The following is a 16,115-nucleotide window of genomic DNA, read 5'->3' as shown; positions in this document are numbered from 1 at the left end:
TGAATTTGGTGTCTCTGTCTGCTGAGGAGGTCGGCAATCTGATTGTTTACCCCTGGAAAGTGTTCTGCCAGAAGATAAATCCTGTGATGGAGAGAGGCGTGACAACTGGAGAGTGTGTGCCCCTCCCCCCCCCCCATGTTTTTGTACATAGTACATTGCTGTCATGTTGTCTGTCCGGACTAGGACAGCTTTGCCTATCAGGTGAGTTTGAAAAGCTTTGAGCGCTAGAAAGACAGCTAGAAGCTCTCGATAGTTGATGTGGAGGCTTTTGTGCTTGTTGCTCCCCAGGCCTTGTACTGTGTAATATTGGAGATGGGCGCCCCAACCTCTCAGAGATGCGTCTGCTGTGAGCATGATCTGTGGAATAGGGTCGATGAAAGGCCATCCTTTTGTTAAATTTTGTGGGTTCCACCACTGCAAAGAGCGATGGGTACGGTCGTCTACCAACACTAGATCGGTTAATTGACCCTGTAACTGATTCCACTGACGTGCTAAGCACTATTGTACAGACGCATGTGGAGTCTTGCATGGGGTACAATTGCGATGCAAGACGCCATCATTCCCAACAGTTGCATGACCACCCTGGCTGGTAAAGGTTGGTTGGGTTGAAACTGTAGTAACAGACTGAATGTTGTGAATTCTAGCTACAATGGGAGAGGCTAGCATTTTCATAGAGTCTAAAGTGGCCCCTTGGTAAGATTGCATCTGTGAAGGAAGCAGGTGAGATTTCTGTGCTTTGACCTTAAAGCCCAGTTGATGAAGTAGGCCTATTGTGGTCTGAGTGTGTTGTAGACCGTTTTGGTAAGTGCTGGCTTTGATGAGCCAGTCGTCTAGGTAGAGAAAGACGTGAATATGTGGACTTCCGAGATGAGCTGCGACTACAGCCAGGCGTTTGGTAAATACTCTGGGTGCTGTAGTCACTCCAAACGGAAGTACCTTGAATTGGTAATGTTTTTCCCCTACCACAATCGGAGGTATTTTCGATAAGCTAGGTGAATTGGAACATGAAAATATGCGTCTTTTAAGTCTAGAGTAGACATAAAATCTCCCTTCTGTAAAAAAGGAAGTACCTGTTGAAGGGTCGCCATGTGAAAGTGCTCTGGCAGTATATATTGGTTTAACTCCCTGAGATCCGGAATAGGTCTTAAGGAGCCGTCCTTTTTGGGAATCAGAAAAGAGAGCGAGAAAACCCCTGAACCTTGGTAATGTAATGGAACTGGTTCTATGGCTCCTTTTAATGATAGATTGCACTTACTGTTCGAGCAATTGTTAGTGATCTGGAGACAATTTATTAGAGCGTAGCAGAATGTTTGGGGGACCGGTGGTAAGCTCCAGGCAATAACCGTGTTGGATAATTCCGATCACCAATTTGTTGGTTGTTATAGATTGCCAAATGGGGAGAAATTGTTCGTCTTCCTCCGACAGGTGTGGTATGGTCGGAGGGAAGCATGTGGAAGTCGCTGCTTATTAACCCTTTCGATGCTGATGACGAGCTCAGCTCGTCATCACCCACGGGTGTCGTGTGCCGATGACGAGCTGAGCTCGTCATGGTGCCACTAAAATGGCAATTTCCAGCACAGGACGGGAAAACTGCCAGCAGCCATGTGGTTAAGGGAATGGGAGTTACGGGTTGTGGTGCCCTTACCTTTGCTTTTAGAGTAGTTTCCTCTATATCCTCCTCGAAAAAACCCTCTTGAGGAAGAGGACAGGTTATTACCTTTGTAAGAGGAGGTGCTCTGGTCTGAGGGTCAGGTTTTGGACCCTGCTCGGTAAAAGGAGCAACAAAAGGAGCCTCTGTTTGAAGGAGACTGGGACGCTCCCATGGACTTAGCAACTTCAGTGACCTTTTTCTTTTTAAAAGGCGCCTGATCGACCTCAGGACCAATGAGATTTTTTTTGTCAAATTGTGTATTTAAAATAAATTGTTGGACTTCGGGCTTAAAGCCGGATATCCTTAACCAAGCATGCTTTCTGAGTGGGACTCTAGTGTTGACCTCTCTTGCTGCGGCACCAGCAGAATCTAGAGCAGACCTTATTGAAGAATTGGAAATGAGCTTTCCTTCATTTACCAAATCTCGCGCTTTTGCTTTTATGCTCCTCTGGGAGATATTGGGAGCAATTACTCAATTTCATGCCAGTGTGCTGTCATAGCTGGCTAAAAGGCCCTGCGGGTTCGCAATGCGCAAGTGATTGGCAGCTTGAGTAGCTATGTTTGCCAGAGGCGTCTATTAGCTTGGATTCTTTGTCTGGTGGAGGAGGACGTCCCCTGAGGTTTGTGAATTAGCTCGTTTGCAAGCATTGTACACTACCAGCGAGGCTAGTGGCAACTGATGCTTAATAAATATTGAATCAATTTGGGAGGCTTTATATTTTTTGTCAACTCTAGGAGTCAAGATGCGTGCACGCACAGGATCTTTAAAACATTTCCCAGCGTGTCTCATTCATTTACACATAGGGAGTGTTTGGATCCTAATGTCTCAAACAAGAAATCCTCATCTAAGGATTCTTTGAGTAGTACCACCCCATGGTATTCTGCAGCCGTGGCAATTAGTTCCTGATAAGATATATTGTCATCAATATCTAGATGGCTTGGCAGGGTAAAGGTCTGGATAATTGTCTAATGGAGGGTCAATTGTGTAATCCCTCCATGGATCTACTGGTAAATGCGTGTCCCCCTCATCAATATCGTCCCCGTCATGTTAAGATTGTGGAGAATCCTGAGGTGTGACTTGCAAAGGATTTAAATTCGGAGAAGAGGGTGGTGGAGGGGATGCTGGTGGTGGATGAAAAGGGCTGGTGCCAACCGTCTTTTTTTTTTAAGGGATCTGTTAATGACTGTCCTCATCAGGAGGCTTGTGTTTACGAGGCAGCTTGATATGAATATGACCCGTTTCTGGGTTAATATAAAGTCTTTTCTGTTTGGGATCCATTTCGATGGAACAATGTCTAAATTTAGATCAAAGGGACATCTTACTGTTTCGGCGCCGGCGTTTTCGGTGCCAATATAGATTGGCCTTTGGGTGCGGAAGATTTCGGCTCAGAAGGCGGTTTATTTTTTGGCATGGATGATTTCGGGTCCGAGACCGATTTCGACTTGGAACAAGAGGGCTTCGGTTCCGAAGAGGGTTTGTGTCAACTTGACCCCGAGCTGGAAGGCTTGACTGGGTGTTTTGGAGCCGAGCATGAAGGCAAGGCATTCTGAAACGTCGTCTCGGTGCCGAACTTGGCCAAAAGGCAGAGGTGGTGCCCAAGCCGTAGGTTTATTTGTGAATGGGTTGATGGGGCAAGGGGTCTTCTGTACTGACGTGACCCTGTCCCTGCGGAAGTTCTTCGGCATCAAGGTCTAGCTCGAGCTCCGAATCAGACTCCGACGCAGAGAAAGCCTCTTCCTCCCCCGCCACTGATACACCAATATCTTCTTGACCTGACTCTTCACCGAAGATATCTGGTGTGTCTTCAATGCTTTGAAGCTGCATCTCTCGACATCGAGCCCGACGATCGCAAAGGGTTTTCTTCGACCGAAACGATCTGCAAGCATTGCAGTCTTCTACTTTGTGACACGAAGACAAGCACAAGTTACACACATGGTTTGAGTCAGTGCGCGAATACTTTGCATGGCATTGAGGACAAAATTTGAACGGTGTCCGTTCCATCAATGGAGAGCTGGACCGACACAATTAGGCCCGAAGGCCCTCCACATAGCTTTACGATAAAAAAATTGATTTTGTCGACTGAAACAATACGCGGAGAGGTGGGAAACTCGTACGAAACAATACCTTCGAGGGTAGAGAGTATTGCGCACCGAGGGGGAACTCAAAGAACGGTTTTGAACAGGAGCGCAGCAATACACGTCGGAACCCGATGGCGGAAAAAAACACTCTTGGCGGAAAAAACAATCTTGCAATGGATTTGATGCCTATGCGCACTATCACCGAAAGGAGGAGTCACCTACCTTGTGACTAGGAAAGACTTCTTCGAAGAAAAATAACTTACAAACATCCTGACTCAACACTAGATGGCAGGAGTATGCAAAGCATGTGCATCTACAGCACACATGCCTCGAACAGGAAGATGTGCCAACTCTGACATGGTATATAAAAAGGAGCGTGCTCCCACCTTTACATGATAAATAAAGACGAACACACTCATACATTTTACACAGCAGTTAAAGAGGAACACACGCCTACCCTTACACAATAACTAAAGAGGGAATCACTCCTACCCGTAGACAGCAGCTAAAGAGGAACGTACCCCTAACCGTACACAATAACTAAAGAAGAACACACGCCTACCCTTACATAATAACTAGAGAAACACACGCCTACCCTTACACAATAACTAAAGAGGGAATCACTCCTACCCGTAGACAGCAGCTAAAGAGGAACGCACCCCTAACCGTACACAATAACTAAAGAAGAACACACGCCTACCCTTACATAATACCTAGAGAAACACATGCCTACCCTTACACAATAACTAAAGAGGAACACACTCCCACCCTTACACGACATGTAAAGAGGAATGCACCCCTACCCTTACACAGCAGCTAAAGAGGAACACATGCCTACCCTTACACAATAATTAAAGAGGAATACACTCCCACCCTTACACGACATGGAATGAGGAGCACACTTCTAACCTTACACAATAACTAAAGAGGAACACACACGTACCCTTACGCAAAAACTAAAGAGGAACGCACTCCTACCCTTAGACAGCAGCTAAAGAGGAACACACGCCTATCCTTACACAATAACTAAAGAGGAACACACTCCCAACCTTACATGGTATGTAAATAGAAACGTGCCCCTACCCTTACATGGTATGTAAAGAGGAACCCGCTACTACCATTATATGCTATTTAAAGACTAACATGCTCCTCTATAATTTCAGAAGGATTAAGGACCTCCCATTTCCACAATTGCCAGAGAGAAACAAGCTCCGCCTTGTTCCACAATAACCAGAGTAGAATAAGCTCTTCCCATTTATACTTACTCTGGCCTAACACTGAGGTTATCACGTCACTCTTTAAAGAACGGAGGAAGCCAGACAAATACATGGGAATGGGAAAGGCATAATTATCTCTCCTATCCCCTTCTTGCTTTGTTTTATTTCTTGAAATACTGGTTCCCAGAGTCCCACACATAATGTATAGAATGGGTTTGGTCTCTCAGAGTTAAACCGCTACCGGTGGTGGAGCCCCACTTGAGCCGAAAGAGAAAGTAATGCAGATTACAAAACCAGATTTAAGGGGTCTCCCGGATAACAGCAGCAACAGAATGAAGCTTCCTAACCTAAGCTCCTCATGCACTTCTAAGCCAAAACGATGAACACGGAATACCTCAGACATGAAATTGCAAATGCAGAGAACATCCAAGGAGCAGTCCTGGGGAGCACAATCAGGTTATTCAGGGAACATGAGCGCAGCATCATGAGTGACCTCTAAGGATCATGTACAAGAATGTAGGGGCGTTGGAAGAGCAGTACAACTAGGAATACACAGTACATGCACAAGAGTAGAGAGGACTCCACGCCCAAGTCTTACAGTGTCCTTAGAATGGACTGTTCCAAGAGGAAGGTTGGGCAGGAACTAGGAAATGGAATCAAACAGCTAAAAGTTCACAAAGGCCACACTCTGGCTGCAAAGCCCATATGCCCTTCTGCTGATCCAAATTTGGATCTCCTCGAATTATGTACATTTTCTCCATCTTTAATTGTTTGGAGTAAGGGTTTCTCTGGTGTTCGACTTCCAAGCACTTCCACTAGTCAGACAGAACTAAATCAAGTAACCTAACCCAAAGTCACCTCTCTGATGAGTCTTTATACATGTAAAGAGGGAACAGGTTTGAAAAGGAGAGACAGTGAAACTCTCTACACAACTTCTCCCTTCCAAAGGAGGGGCAGCTGCAAGACCCTGCCTGCTCGGAGACACTCCGGTACATCATGCCGGCACTCTACACCTTCCACCCTCTCCCCTCCTAAATGTTGGCTCCCTTCTGCAAAGACCCAGAAGACAAAATCTTTGAGGTATCATACGATGGGGTCCGCTGTGCTTGCAGGCGATAGAAAGGGGACTCACTTGACACAGACATCACACTTTCAAGCAAGGTCAGTCCAAGAGGCTCAACAGGTATCACAAAGAACAGTGTGTGATGGTAAGATACATCTAAGGCATGTTACCGAGGCACACAAGGAGCACTGCAGTGTAAATACACATTATGGGAAATATGTACGGTCTAAAGGTTTTTAAGAAAATCTTTTTAGTGACAAAGTGAAGTATCCTAAATACTGCACCATCAAACTTGGGCTGCCTCTGGGCACATGTGCAAATTTAGGATGTTGATTCAATTATCCAACAGATGCCAGATAAGAAGGCTACTAGCATGAAGAGCAGTGCCAACGGCTATCCATTGAGGGGTTCTGGAGACATCACATATATGTTACATGTCCCCAGTAAGTACAACAGAGGACTATACTGTTTGATTGTGGTAAAAATAGGATAAAGTTTTTAAGCAATAAAGGATACAGGGCTTCAGATGCAACAGAAATCAGTGATTATTGAAGCTACTACCAGAAAGGAGTACCTAACAAAGGCTGTGCTACCACTGGGCCCGGACTGCAATTGGCAAGTTCAGCTTTCATGAGCAGACTGGTAATTTAACAGTATGTAATGATTACGCTTAGAGATTTTTGAAACTATTTCTTCAAAGTTCAGGAAACAATAGTCCCTGATTTCATTTAGAATGTAAATGTTGTGCTTAAGCTTACTTGAAGAGGTTTCAAATTAAACAATGGGCATAGGGGAGACTCTGCTGAAAAAGTTAATATGATGGTTCTGAGAAAATGGAACATATTTTACGTGTCCCTGTGAAATAGGATTTATATGTTCCTATGAAATAGATTTATATGCCACTATTTTTTGCAAGAAATGCACAACCAAGATCTATGGAATATTTGAACATGTAATATGTCATTTCTTACCATGGTTTAGTTTGGGGCGGGACCATGGCTCACGAGACACAAGTGGGTCATACATCGCTCTCCTTCGTCGTCAGTGGCTATAGATAGTACAATGCTCTCAGCGCATCAACACATATGGGCTATGCCACGCTGTCTTTACATGCATAGGAATTACAAACAAAAGTGCTTAACCTTAACCACAACACAAAGAGTTAAATCTGCATTGTAGAAGAAATGAGAACAACTAGGCCTTGTGAGTACGGCCTCGTTGGTTTCCTCAGAAAAATCATTTTAGAACGAAGTCTGATGTATGCGTATGTGTTTTCACAAGTCACTTATGCTCTCCTGCGGTAGCAACACTTCTGCACTGTCATAATACATGTGTGAATCTGTGTTTATGCACCATGTTTCGCTACATAGCTACAAAAATACTGCTCATAACTCCTTCAGCATCACAACTTCACCAGCTCCTGCCATCAGTTGCAGGAAACAAATCCTATTGAGTGACTGAAAAGGCAAACTCAAAACCAGGGAAGGAGAAACCAAAACCGACATTTCCAGAGGTGTCAGCAGGAATCTCAGCTCCTCCACCAAAAGGCTTCTCTGCCTACATGGACACAGCCTCTGAAGCTCTGAAGATCTGCCTGTGAAGCTCTGTCTACATCCCATCCCAGACAGGCAGCCACAACACTCCCTGGGGCTTGCACCCTTCCTCCAGAAAGGTGGTGTATCCATGTACCCAAAGAACCATGAAAAAGAGCCTGCGCGCACTCTGTACCAGACTGTGCTGCCCGACCCTCTACAAACACAAAAAGAAACACCCACAGTAACAAACATTGAATAAAACACTGACATTAATGAAACATGACCTGGAGCTCGAGACACACCTTCCAAACTTCAAGGCTAGAGAGAAGTTGGAATAGCCTAATTAGGCAAATAAGGTGTCCCATGGCCCTGTGGTGGGTCTGGCCTGCCTGCCATGACCCTAGAGGTGGGCTAAGAAAGACCAAACATCTATCATCCGGACCCAACACTAGGAGGCGATCTATGCACAGATATGAATTCAGCAGCCCACATGCCTCGAACATCTAGGTTATGGAAACCTTGTTGTCTACAATGGACATGGTGGAAACTCTCACATTCTTTCCGGTCAGGGGTGAGATGTTTCTAACCTTGGTCCTCAGCGGTGAGTCCAAAACATATTATGGGAAGATGGAAACTGCAAGCACTAGATGCTATTTGTGAATCACGCCTGGAATCCGACACATGCCCCATAGCTCCTATCCACAGTCTCCTCAGGACATTTAATAAAAATGAAACCCACTCAAACTTCTTGGTGGCTTTCGGGGGGCGTGGCTTGGACGCCGATCGGGATGGCGGCGTGAGCTCGCAGCTCCGCGCGGAATCCCGCTATTTCTCCTGTTTTCGGAACCCTAGGCGACCCGGAGACGACGCTCCTGTCCTCTGAAGTGTAAGGGGACAGCTGGGCACAATCGGAGAGTCGCTGGGGGACTGATGGCCCCGAGAAGACCGTGTTGAGGAGGCGGCCGAGGTGTTGCCGAGGGTGCGAAGAAAATGGCGGCGAGGAGGTCGGGCGGCCCCGAACTTCAGCCCTGAGCCAAGTTGTCGCCGACTGGCAAGAGATCCTGCAATCAGCTGATCGAGGCACTAGGATCGGCGGTGCTGTGTCCTGGGACCAGGGGACGCTGACTTGATTCGCCCGGAGCTTGGGGACCCTCGTTGGCCACCGCCCTAAGACTCATCCTTCCCCCCTCAGGCTTCCGAGGGGGGCGGCGGAACGGAGCTCGTCTAACTGGTCATTGCTCCTGAGAGCGTTGGTGGGGACATTGCACGGCCCGGTGCCCGGAGACTGGCACGGAACCACGGGCGCCAACGCAAAACGGGCTCCTGGACCTGTGACGCAGCACCCTGGGATGGCGGCGATCGGAGGGCCGGTGGCCGAGAGACGAGCTGAGGGGGACTCGACGACATCAACTCGGCTGGGCGAGAGTCCCTCCCCGGAGCTCGACCAAGAACAGCGGCTGAACCGGCGTTTGGATGCCATACTTGATGCGATCACCTCAACTAAGGAAGCGCTGCATCAAGACATTGCCCAAGTGGCCACGGGCCTGGGGCTGCTACGCGCGGATCATGCGAAGCTAGCGGACAGGGTCAAGGACCACGACCAACTATTGCTGGACCTGAAGCCCTCGGTGGTGACCGCAGAGCACAGGATCACGGACATATTGGCCCGGCTGGACTCGCTGGAGCGGAGGGCGGAGGATGCCGAAGGCCGCAATAGACGGAACAACGTGCGGGTCGTAGGCCTGCCGGAACGGATTGAGGGGGAGGATGCGGTGGCCTATATGGAGAACTGGTTCCGCACTGTGGTAGCGCCGGAGGGGCTTACTCCTTTTTTCACTCTGGAGCGAGCTCACCGGGTACCTGCTCGCCCGCCGGGGCTTGGCCGCCCCCCCCCCGACCGATGGTGGTGCGGCTCCTCCATTACAAGGACCGGGATCTCCTCATCCAGCGGGCCAGGATGTCGGGCCCGTATGAGGTGGAGAACAGTAAGGTTACAATCTTCCCGGACTATACTCAAGCGGTCCAGAAGAACAGGGCGTCGTTCCTAGCAGTGAAGAAGGAGCTCAGGGAGGAAGGCATCCAGTACTCCTTGCTCTACCCGGCTAAGCTGAGGATCATTATGGATAGCTCTACGCACTTTTTTCAGACTCCGGATGAAGTTTGGCAATGGCTGGAGTCGTATAGAGCGGGGACGGACAGATCGCATAAAAGTAGGCGAGACCAACCCAAGCAGCCCCGGGTGAGGCAATCACAACGCATCAGATCCCGCAACAGGCGCCAGCGGGAGAAACGGGAGGCTCAAATGGCGGCGGAGAAGAGGGATGCGCTCGCAGCAACGGCGGCCATTACAGGGTCGCAACAGAACAGTGAACGGGCAGAAACGGACTCGGGAGGGGAAGGTAGCAGGACGGGAGAGGAACTCTCAGAGGCGGAAAGTTCGAAGGGGCCGATAGTGACCCCACAGACATCGGATGGTATCTTCTGCGGCTGAGATTGACTTGGGACTAGATCGAGACTTCATGGTAGGGTGGTATCCTGTTGATGGAGGGCGGGATGCCGGGTAGGGGAGCTGTGTGCTTCGGAGGGGATGAAGGCGCGGGGCGCGGGCTCCGCTTGCTGGGGTCGGCGGTGACTCACCCCCCTTGGGCCCTTAAGGCCGACTGTGGTGGAGACCACAGGGTAAGAGTGCGAGACGTTGGTTCAAGGTTTGGATGGGGGCGGACATTGGGTTCGTGTGCTCTGTCCTGGGGAGTGGGGTTTGGGAAGTTTTTCTGTTTTGGGTATGTTCGGGGGGGGGGGCAACTGCATTGGGGGGGCTATGAACCATCGTTATTTGAATCGGACTGTACGAAGCTGGAATGGGGACATTACCTAATTTGAAATGCCTGACGTGGAATGTCCGGGGGCTGCGAACTATGGTGAAACGTCACAAAGTCCATGCCTATCTAGTACGCAGGGGGGTACAGATTGCTATGCTCCAGGAGACTCATCTCACTAAAAAAGAGTGCGCTGCCCTGCAGAAAAGATGGCGGGGCCAGGTGTTCGGCACCACTTACTCAGCGTATGCCAGGGGGGTGTTGATCTGGGTGAGGGCGGGGATACCCTTTCAAGTGCTGAATCAAGTAGTGGATCCGGATGGCCGGTTTGTGGCGGTGGAGGGGAGGTTATATGGACGGGATGTGGTTTTCTGCTGTGTATATGCACCGAATACTGACCAAGCTCGATACTTTGATAGCCTCTCGGGGTCCTTGGCCTCTTTCCTGGCGGGCCCGATAGTGTTAGGGGGGGACTTCAATTCGATCACGGATGTGGCTCTGGATAGGTCCCATCCCCCCCTGGTGGACTCCCCGGTGCGCAGGTTGGCTGCGCACAGGAAGGACTGGCAGGATAGATGGGGGTTGCTGGATGTCTGGAGGGGGCGGCACAGGGGAGCCAGGGATTATTCCTTTTATTCTGCTCTCCATGATCTGCATGTCAGGATTGATTCGGTGCTCTGCGGTGGATCCCTTGCCCCATTGATTTCCCATGCGGAGTACCTGGCTAGGACTATCTCTGATCATAACCCCCTATTGGTGCATATTCAGTGGCAGAGAGAGCGCTCAGTGATACCAACATGGCGGCTTCGGCCGGAGACGCTTGAGGATTCTGTGTTCAGTGACGCGGTTCGGCAAGGCATTGATAGCTATTTCGGAGTGAATGAGGGCACGGCCACGAGTAGGTCCACTGAATGGGATGCGATGAAAGTGGTGGTGAGAGGGGTGTGTTTGGGTAGGTTCTCGAATGCTCGCACGACTGTGTTGAACGACCTCACGAAAGCGGAAGAAACTTTGAGGGACTTGGAGCGCCGCAGGCCGGCTAGGCCGGATTTGCAGACCCAGTTATTGGAAGCGAAGGAAGTGGTTGCCACCGAGACGGAACGTTTGAGGTGCTATGACTACAGGCAGTATATCATCAGGGCACATGCAGAACGGGACAAGGTGGGTACCCTCTTGGCCAGACTAGCTAACCCGGAACTTAGGGGATGCCCGATCCTCAGCATTGGTAATGCGCAGGGAGATATGGTGTACTCCCAGGCAGCGGTATTGGAACGTTTTAGGGGGTATTATGAGGAATTGTACCAGAGTCAGCTGGGAGTGGAGGTTCAGGACATTGCGGAATACCTGGGGGAGAGGCAGCTTCCGGTCCTGGACGAGGAGGACGCGAAGGAGCTGGGTAGCCCGATCACGCTCACAGAAATACGAGTGGCCATCAAACATATGGCCCGCAACAAAACGCCCGGGGTGGACGGACTGCCGATTGAATTTTATCAACAGTATGTGGATAGCTTGGCTCCCAGGCTGTTGGTGGTGTATACGGAAGCTTTCGAGGCTGGGGTATTGCCTGGGTCCATGCGGGAGGCCTTGATTGTGCCGCTCCTAAAGCCTGGCAGGGATGCCGCGGATGTGAGGTCTTATAGCCCGCTATCCATGCTGACGGTAGATTATAAGATTCTGAGCCGAATCCTAGCCACCAGGCTGGCCCCACATATGACGGGCCTCGTACACAGGGACCAGGCCGGGTTTATACCCACGAGGAGCACGGCGCTGAATATCCGCCGCCTAGTGGGAATAATGGACGCCATCTTGGACGGGGAGGGAGCTCCGGCGGTCCTGTCCGTAGACATTGAGAAGGCCTTTGATAGTTTGGAATGGTCTTTCCTGGATGGAGTGTTAGAGAGGTTTGGCATGGGCGAGGGGTTCCGTAGGTGGACGAGGGTCTTGTATACCTCGGCGACGGCGAGAGTGCGTTTGGGCGGCCTGGTGTCTGCGGCGAACCCGGTGGGTAGGGGCACACGACAGGGTTGTGCTCTGTCCCCCCTATTGTTTGCTCTCGCGATGGAACCCTTGGCGGTCCATGCGAGGTCAGGTGACAGGTACGCGGGGATAGCCAGCGGCGGGCAGTGGCATTACATATCGCTATATGCGGACGACTTGCTCCTGTACCTCGCTGACACCTCGCGGGCATTGGTCGGAGCGATGGATCTACTGTCCGAGTTCGGCCGGCTGTCGGGCCTTAAGGTCAATTGGGCGAAGACTTGTGTGTTCCCGCTGCGAGCGGGATCGCCAGACCCTGGCGGCGACTTGGGCGTGGTGTGGGAGCCCTCTTGCTTCGCCTATCTGGGTGTTCGCATCTACCACGCGACTGCGGACTTATTGGAGGGCAACATTGGTCGCTGTGTCCGGGCACTGAGGGGCAGCCTGTCTTTCTGGTCGACCCTCCCGCTGACGGTTCTGGGTAGGATTGCACTTTTGAAAATGGTGGCGCTCCCCCGCTTTCTCTATTATTTCCGAACGCTGCCTGTCTGGATTCCCCAGGGGATCTTTAGAGACCTGAGGTCCATGATTATTGGCTTCCTATGGGGGCATGGCCGCCGTAGAGTGGCCCGGAGCACGCTACTTCGCCCCAAGCTAGAAGGGGGCATGGCTGTGCCCGACCTCGAGCTGTATTATCTAGCGGCGCAGTTGCAGGTCCTTACACAGAACGTAGCTAGGGTGTTTCGGGGTCCAGAGGAGGACCGGGACCGGGGGATTCAACGCCACGTGCTGTCCTATATCATCATGCAACAGAGGCTCGAGTTGCGGGCCCTCACCATGGAGGAGCGGACGCTCCGGCTGTGCTGGCAGAGGAGCCTTCGGAGAGCGAAGGCGTCGCGGCCTTATGCACCGGAGATCCCGATTGGAATGCTGACGGCCTTGCCGCACGGGGGTGACTGGTCCCCGTTGCTGGATTGGGAAGAGGCGGGACTGCAGGTGGTGGGCGACTTATACATAGACGGGGCTTTGGCGCCGTTCGAAGCGCTCCGGGACCAGTTCGGGCTGCCCGATGGGGGGTTCCTCCTACACGCGGCAGTGGTGGCTGCCATGCAGAAGCACTGGAAAGGGGGGCTCATGGAACCAACAACGACCATGGCGTGCCAATATGTGGTGATGGCAGCAGGTACGTTCAAAGCTGTGACGTGCCTCCATAATAGGATGCTGAACGAGGGACTGGAACCGCTCCGAGGGCTCAAGGCTAAATGGGAGGAGAGCGTGGGCCGGCCTATACCGGATACGGCATGGGGCCACATCCTGCGGCGCACGTGGAAGGGCACGAGAAATGCGCGCTTTCAGCAAGTACATTTCTATGTGCTCCATAGGGCTTATTTAACTCCTGAGAAATTACAGCGGTACTTCCAGGTACCGGATGCCCGATGCCCACGGTGTTCGTCTCTGGGAGCGGACATGGACCATTTGTTTTGGGGGTGCTCACACTTGGGGACCTATTGGGCGGAGGAAGGGGAACTCCTGAACGAAGTGACTGACAGAGAGGTGGAATTCGATATGGCGGCGTGCCTGCTGCTCTGGTTCCCGCATACCAAACACACCAAGGTGACGAGCAAATTCATCGACCTGGGTCTGATATTGGCGCAGAGGGAAATAACGTGGCATTGGAAGTCCAGGGGGGGACCCTCACTGCGTAGATGGAAGAATGAATTGCTGCGGTGGTCTGACTGCGAGAGTGTGCTCCGGATGAAGCAGGCTGTCAAGATGGGGAATGAGAAGGCATTGGAAGCGGCGCGTGCATGGGAGTTAGTGGTACAGGCGTTGCGTGATTCTTTGGTAGAGGATGAGGATGGTGAGAACTAAGCCGGTGGACACCGCGGGGCGAACACAAGAGTATTATACCTCGCACTGTAGTGGATCCATTTAGCTCGACAAGACGAGGCATACACCTTAGCAGTTGCCAGGGGAGGGAGGGTTTTGGGGGGTCTGGTTAATGGGAGTTTGGGGTGGGCAGGAAGCCATTAGATGGTGGCCCGCTAGGGCACCTTGGATCTACTAGGATGGTGGGTACTGTGTGGAGTGTGGAGTGGCTGGGGGGAGCGGACGGGCGTGACAGACCCATAGCACCTAGGGCAGGTCCCGACAAGGGCGGTACCACTGATTATATCTGGGATGGCTGACGGGAATGATGTTGTGGGTGGGGGGGGTAAAAGCAGATACGCAAAACGACATTTCAACCATGGTCCCTATGGGACGTGCACCGTGATGTTTTCCTATTGAATGAAGAGATATGCCGCCCGGCCTCCGGGATGCGGGCTGAATGGCTGTGTACGATTTGGATTTCTTATTGAACGGGGGGGATGTCACGAGTGAACTGGCTGATTAATTGTATCCTGTGGTTTATAACTCTGCAATAAAAATATATTTAAAAAAAAAAACTTCTTGGTGGCTTTTATAGCTTTCAACAGAGGCATCTGGATGTAGGGCTGCACCTGTTTCACTACTAACAGTGGCACAATGGCGTTAGTAAACTACTTCTTGTCGTTATAGGTCTGTTTTACGGTTAAAGACCGCTTCCATCTGCCTGCGTACCCACCAGAAAATCTAGTACATTTACAGATGGTTGCCATGGTGAAGGCTGTTCCCCCACCAGACTTTCCTAAAGACTCTATGCATCATTTCCATCATGTGTCTGCAGCATGGGGGTACAGTTGCGCACTCGGAATGTATCCTCCAACTGACAGGGTCCCCTATACAAATGTTCCCAACATGATGGGAGATTCCTCTTAGTACGCCGGGGACAATTGAGTGCCGGCCCTAGAAGGAGAGTCAAGCAAACATGAGTGTCCTCCTCATTGCTGACTGGACATGAGAGAAGCCTCAGCCGATGGCTGCACCAACGACACTCGATGGACGACACGGCAGAGCCAGCAGAAACTCTGCCATCTCTTCTGTCAGCTTTCCGCAGCGCTCTTCGCAGTGTGAATGATACGGAGGCAGACGCTTCTGCCACAGCTTTTTGGAGTAAGTAACCGCCTTATTTCAAACATGGTCCAATGGGCGCGCACAAACATTGGAGCTCAGGACACTTTCTGAATCTGTTTTTCACTGACCTACATCTTCTCAAAAGTCTAGCCCCAGCATCATCTAAACACAACGTCGCAGTGTGAGCGCTTCCTGCAGAGGTTCCTGCACATTCAGATCTTGGCTAGGTTTGGGGTCCTATCCCGAGAGTGAACCCACACATCCTCCTGGCATCAGATGGCAAGGTGTTCGTCAGCAAGTATTACCAAACACTTGACATGCAGCAAGACAGATGGTGGGTGTAGGTCAAAGGTTACCAAACCAATGGGAAGGAAAGCTCAAGCAAGACTATCAAGGGGGTTTCAAGAGTCGTTTTGAGGAGATACACTGTGATGGGGGCGTACAGTGACCTTGGTGCTTCAAAATATCCTACACCTTCCAGCAGGAGAAGAGACAATGCCTGGCATCTTAAAGTGGTTGAAGGTTGCACCAAACACTTCAGGGAATCTGTATTAAGACATCAATATTGTTAAGTTGGGACTCCGTACACTGTACTAAGTAACAGAGAACCAACTCTCGTTGACTGAATTGACAACCATCTTTACAACTGCATTGAGCAAGGTCTAAAACAACAATAAAATATGGAACAGCCTCCAGCTACCGATGCAGAAGTTGACTATGTCACAGTCGAACAAGGGTCTAAGCCGACACCAGACACAAGACAATATGGGCTGCAACGAGAGC

General features: G+C 50.7%; 1 protein-coding gene and 1 long non-coding RNA gene across 3 annotated transcripts in view; both read right to left on the bottom strand.

Moving 5' to 3' along the window:
• Nucleotides 1–16,115, bottom strand: part of LOC147662067 (kinesin light chain 1-like) — a 427,072-nt gene that overhangs the window by 139,811 nt on the left and 271,146 nt on the right. The gene's annotated exons all lie outside the window — the stretch shown is intronic.
• On the bottom strand, nucleotides 1,891–15,794 carry LOC147662068 (uncharacterized). The gene is made up of 3 exons (XR_015305986.1): nucleotides 14,787–15,794; nucleotides 4,444–8,292; nucleotides 1,891–4,305 (listed from the first exon to the last, which is right to left on the bottom strand). It is a non-coding gene; the product is annotated as an uncharacterized LOC147662068 (long non-coding RNA).

Source organism: Lissotriton vulgaris, unplaced genomic scaffold (assembly GCF_964263255.1).
Source record: "Lissotriton vulgaris unplaced genomic scaffold, aLisVul1.2 SCAFFOLD_811, whole genome shotgun sequence".
Lineage (NCBI taxonomy): Eukaryota > Metazoa > Chordata > Amphibia > Caudata > Salamandridae > Lissotriton > Lissotriton vulgaris.
This window is presented reverse-complemented; position numbering and strand designations above follow the sequence as displayed.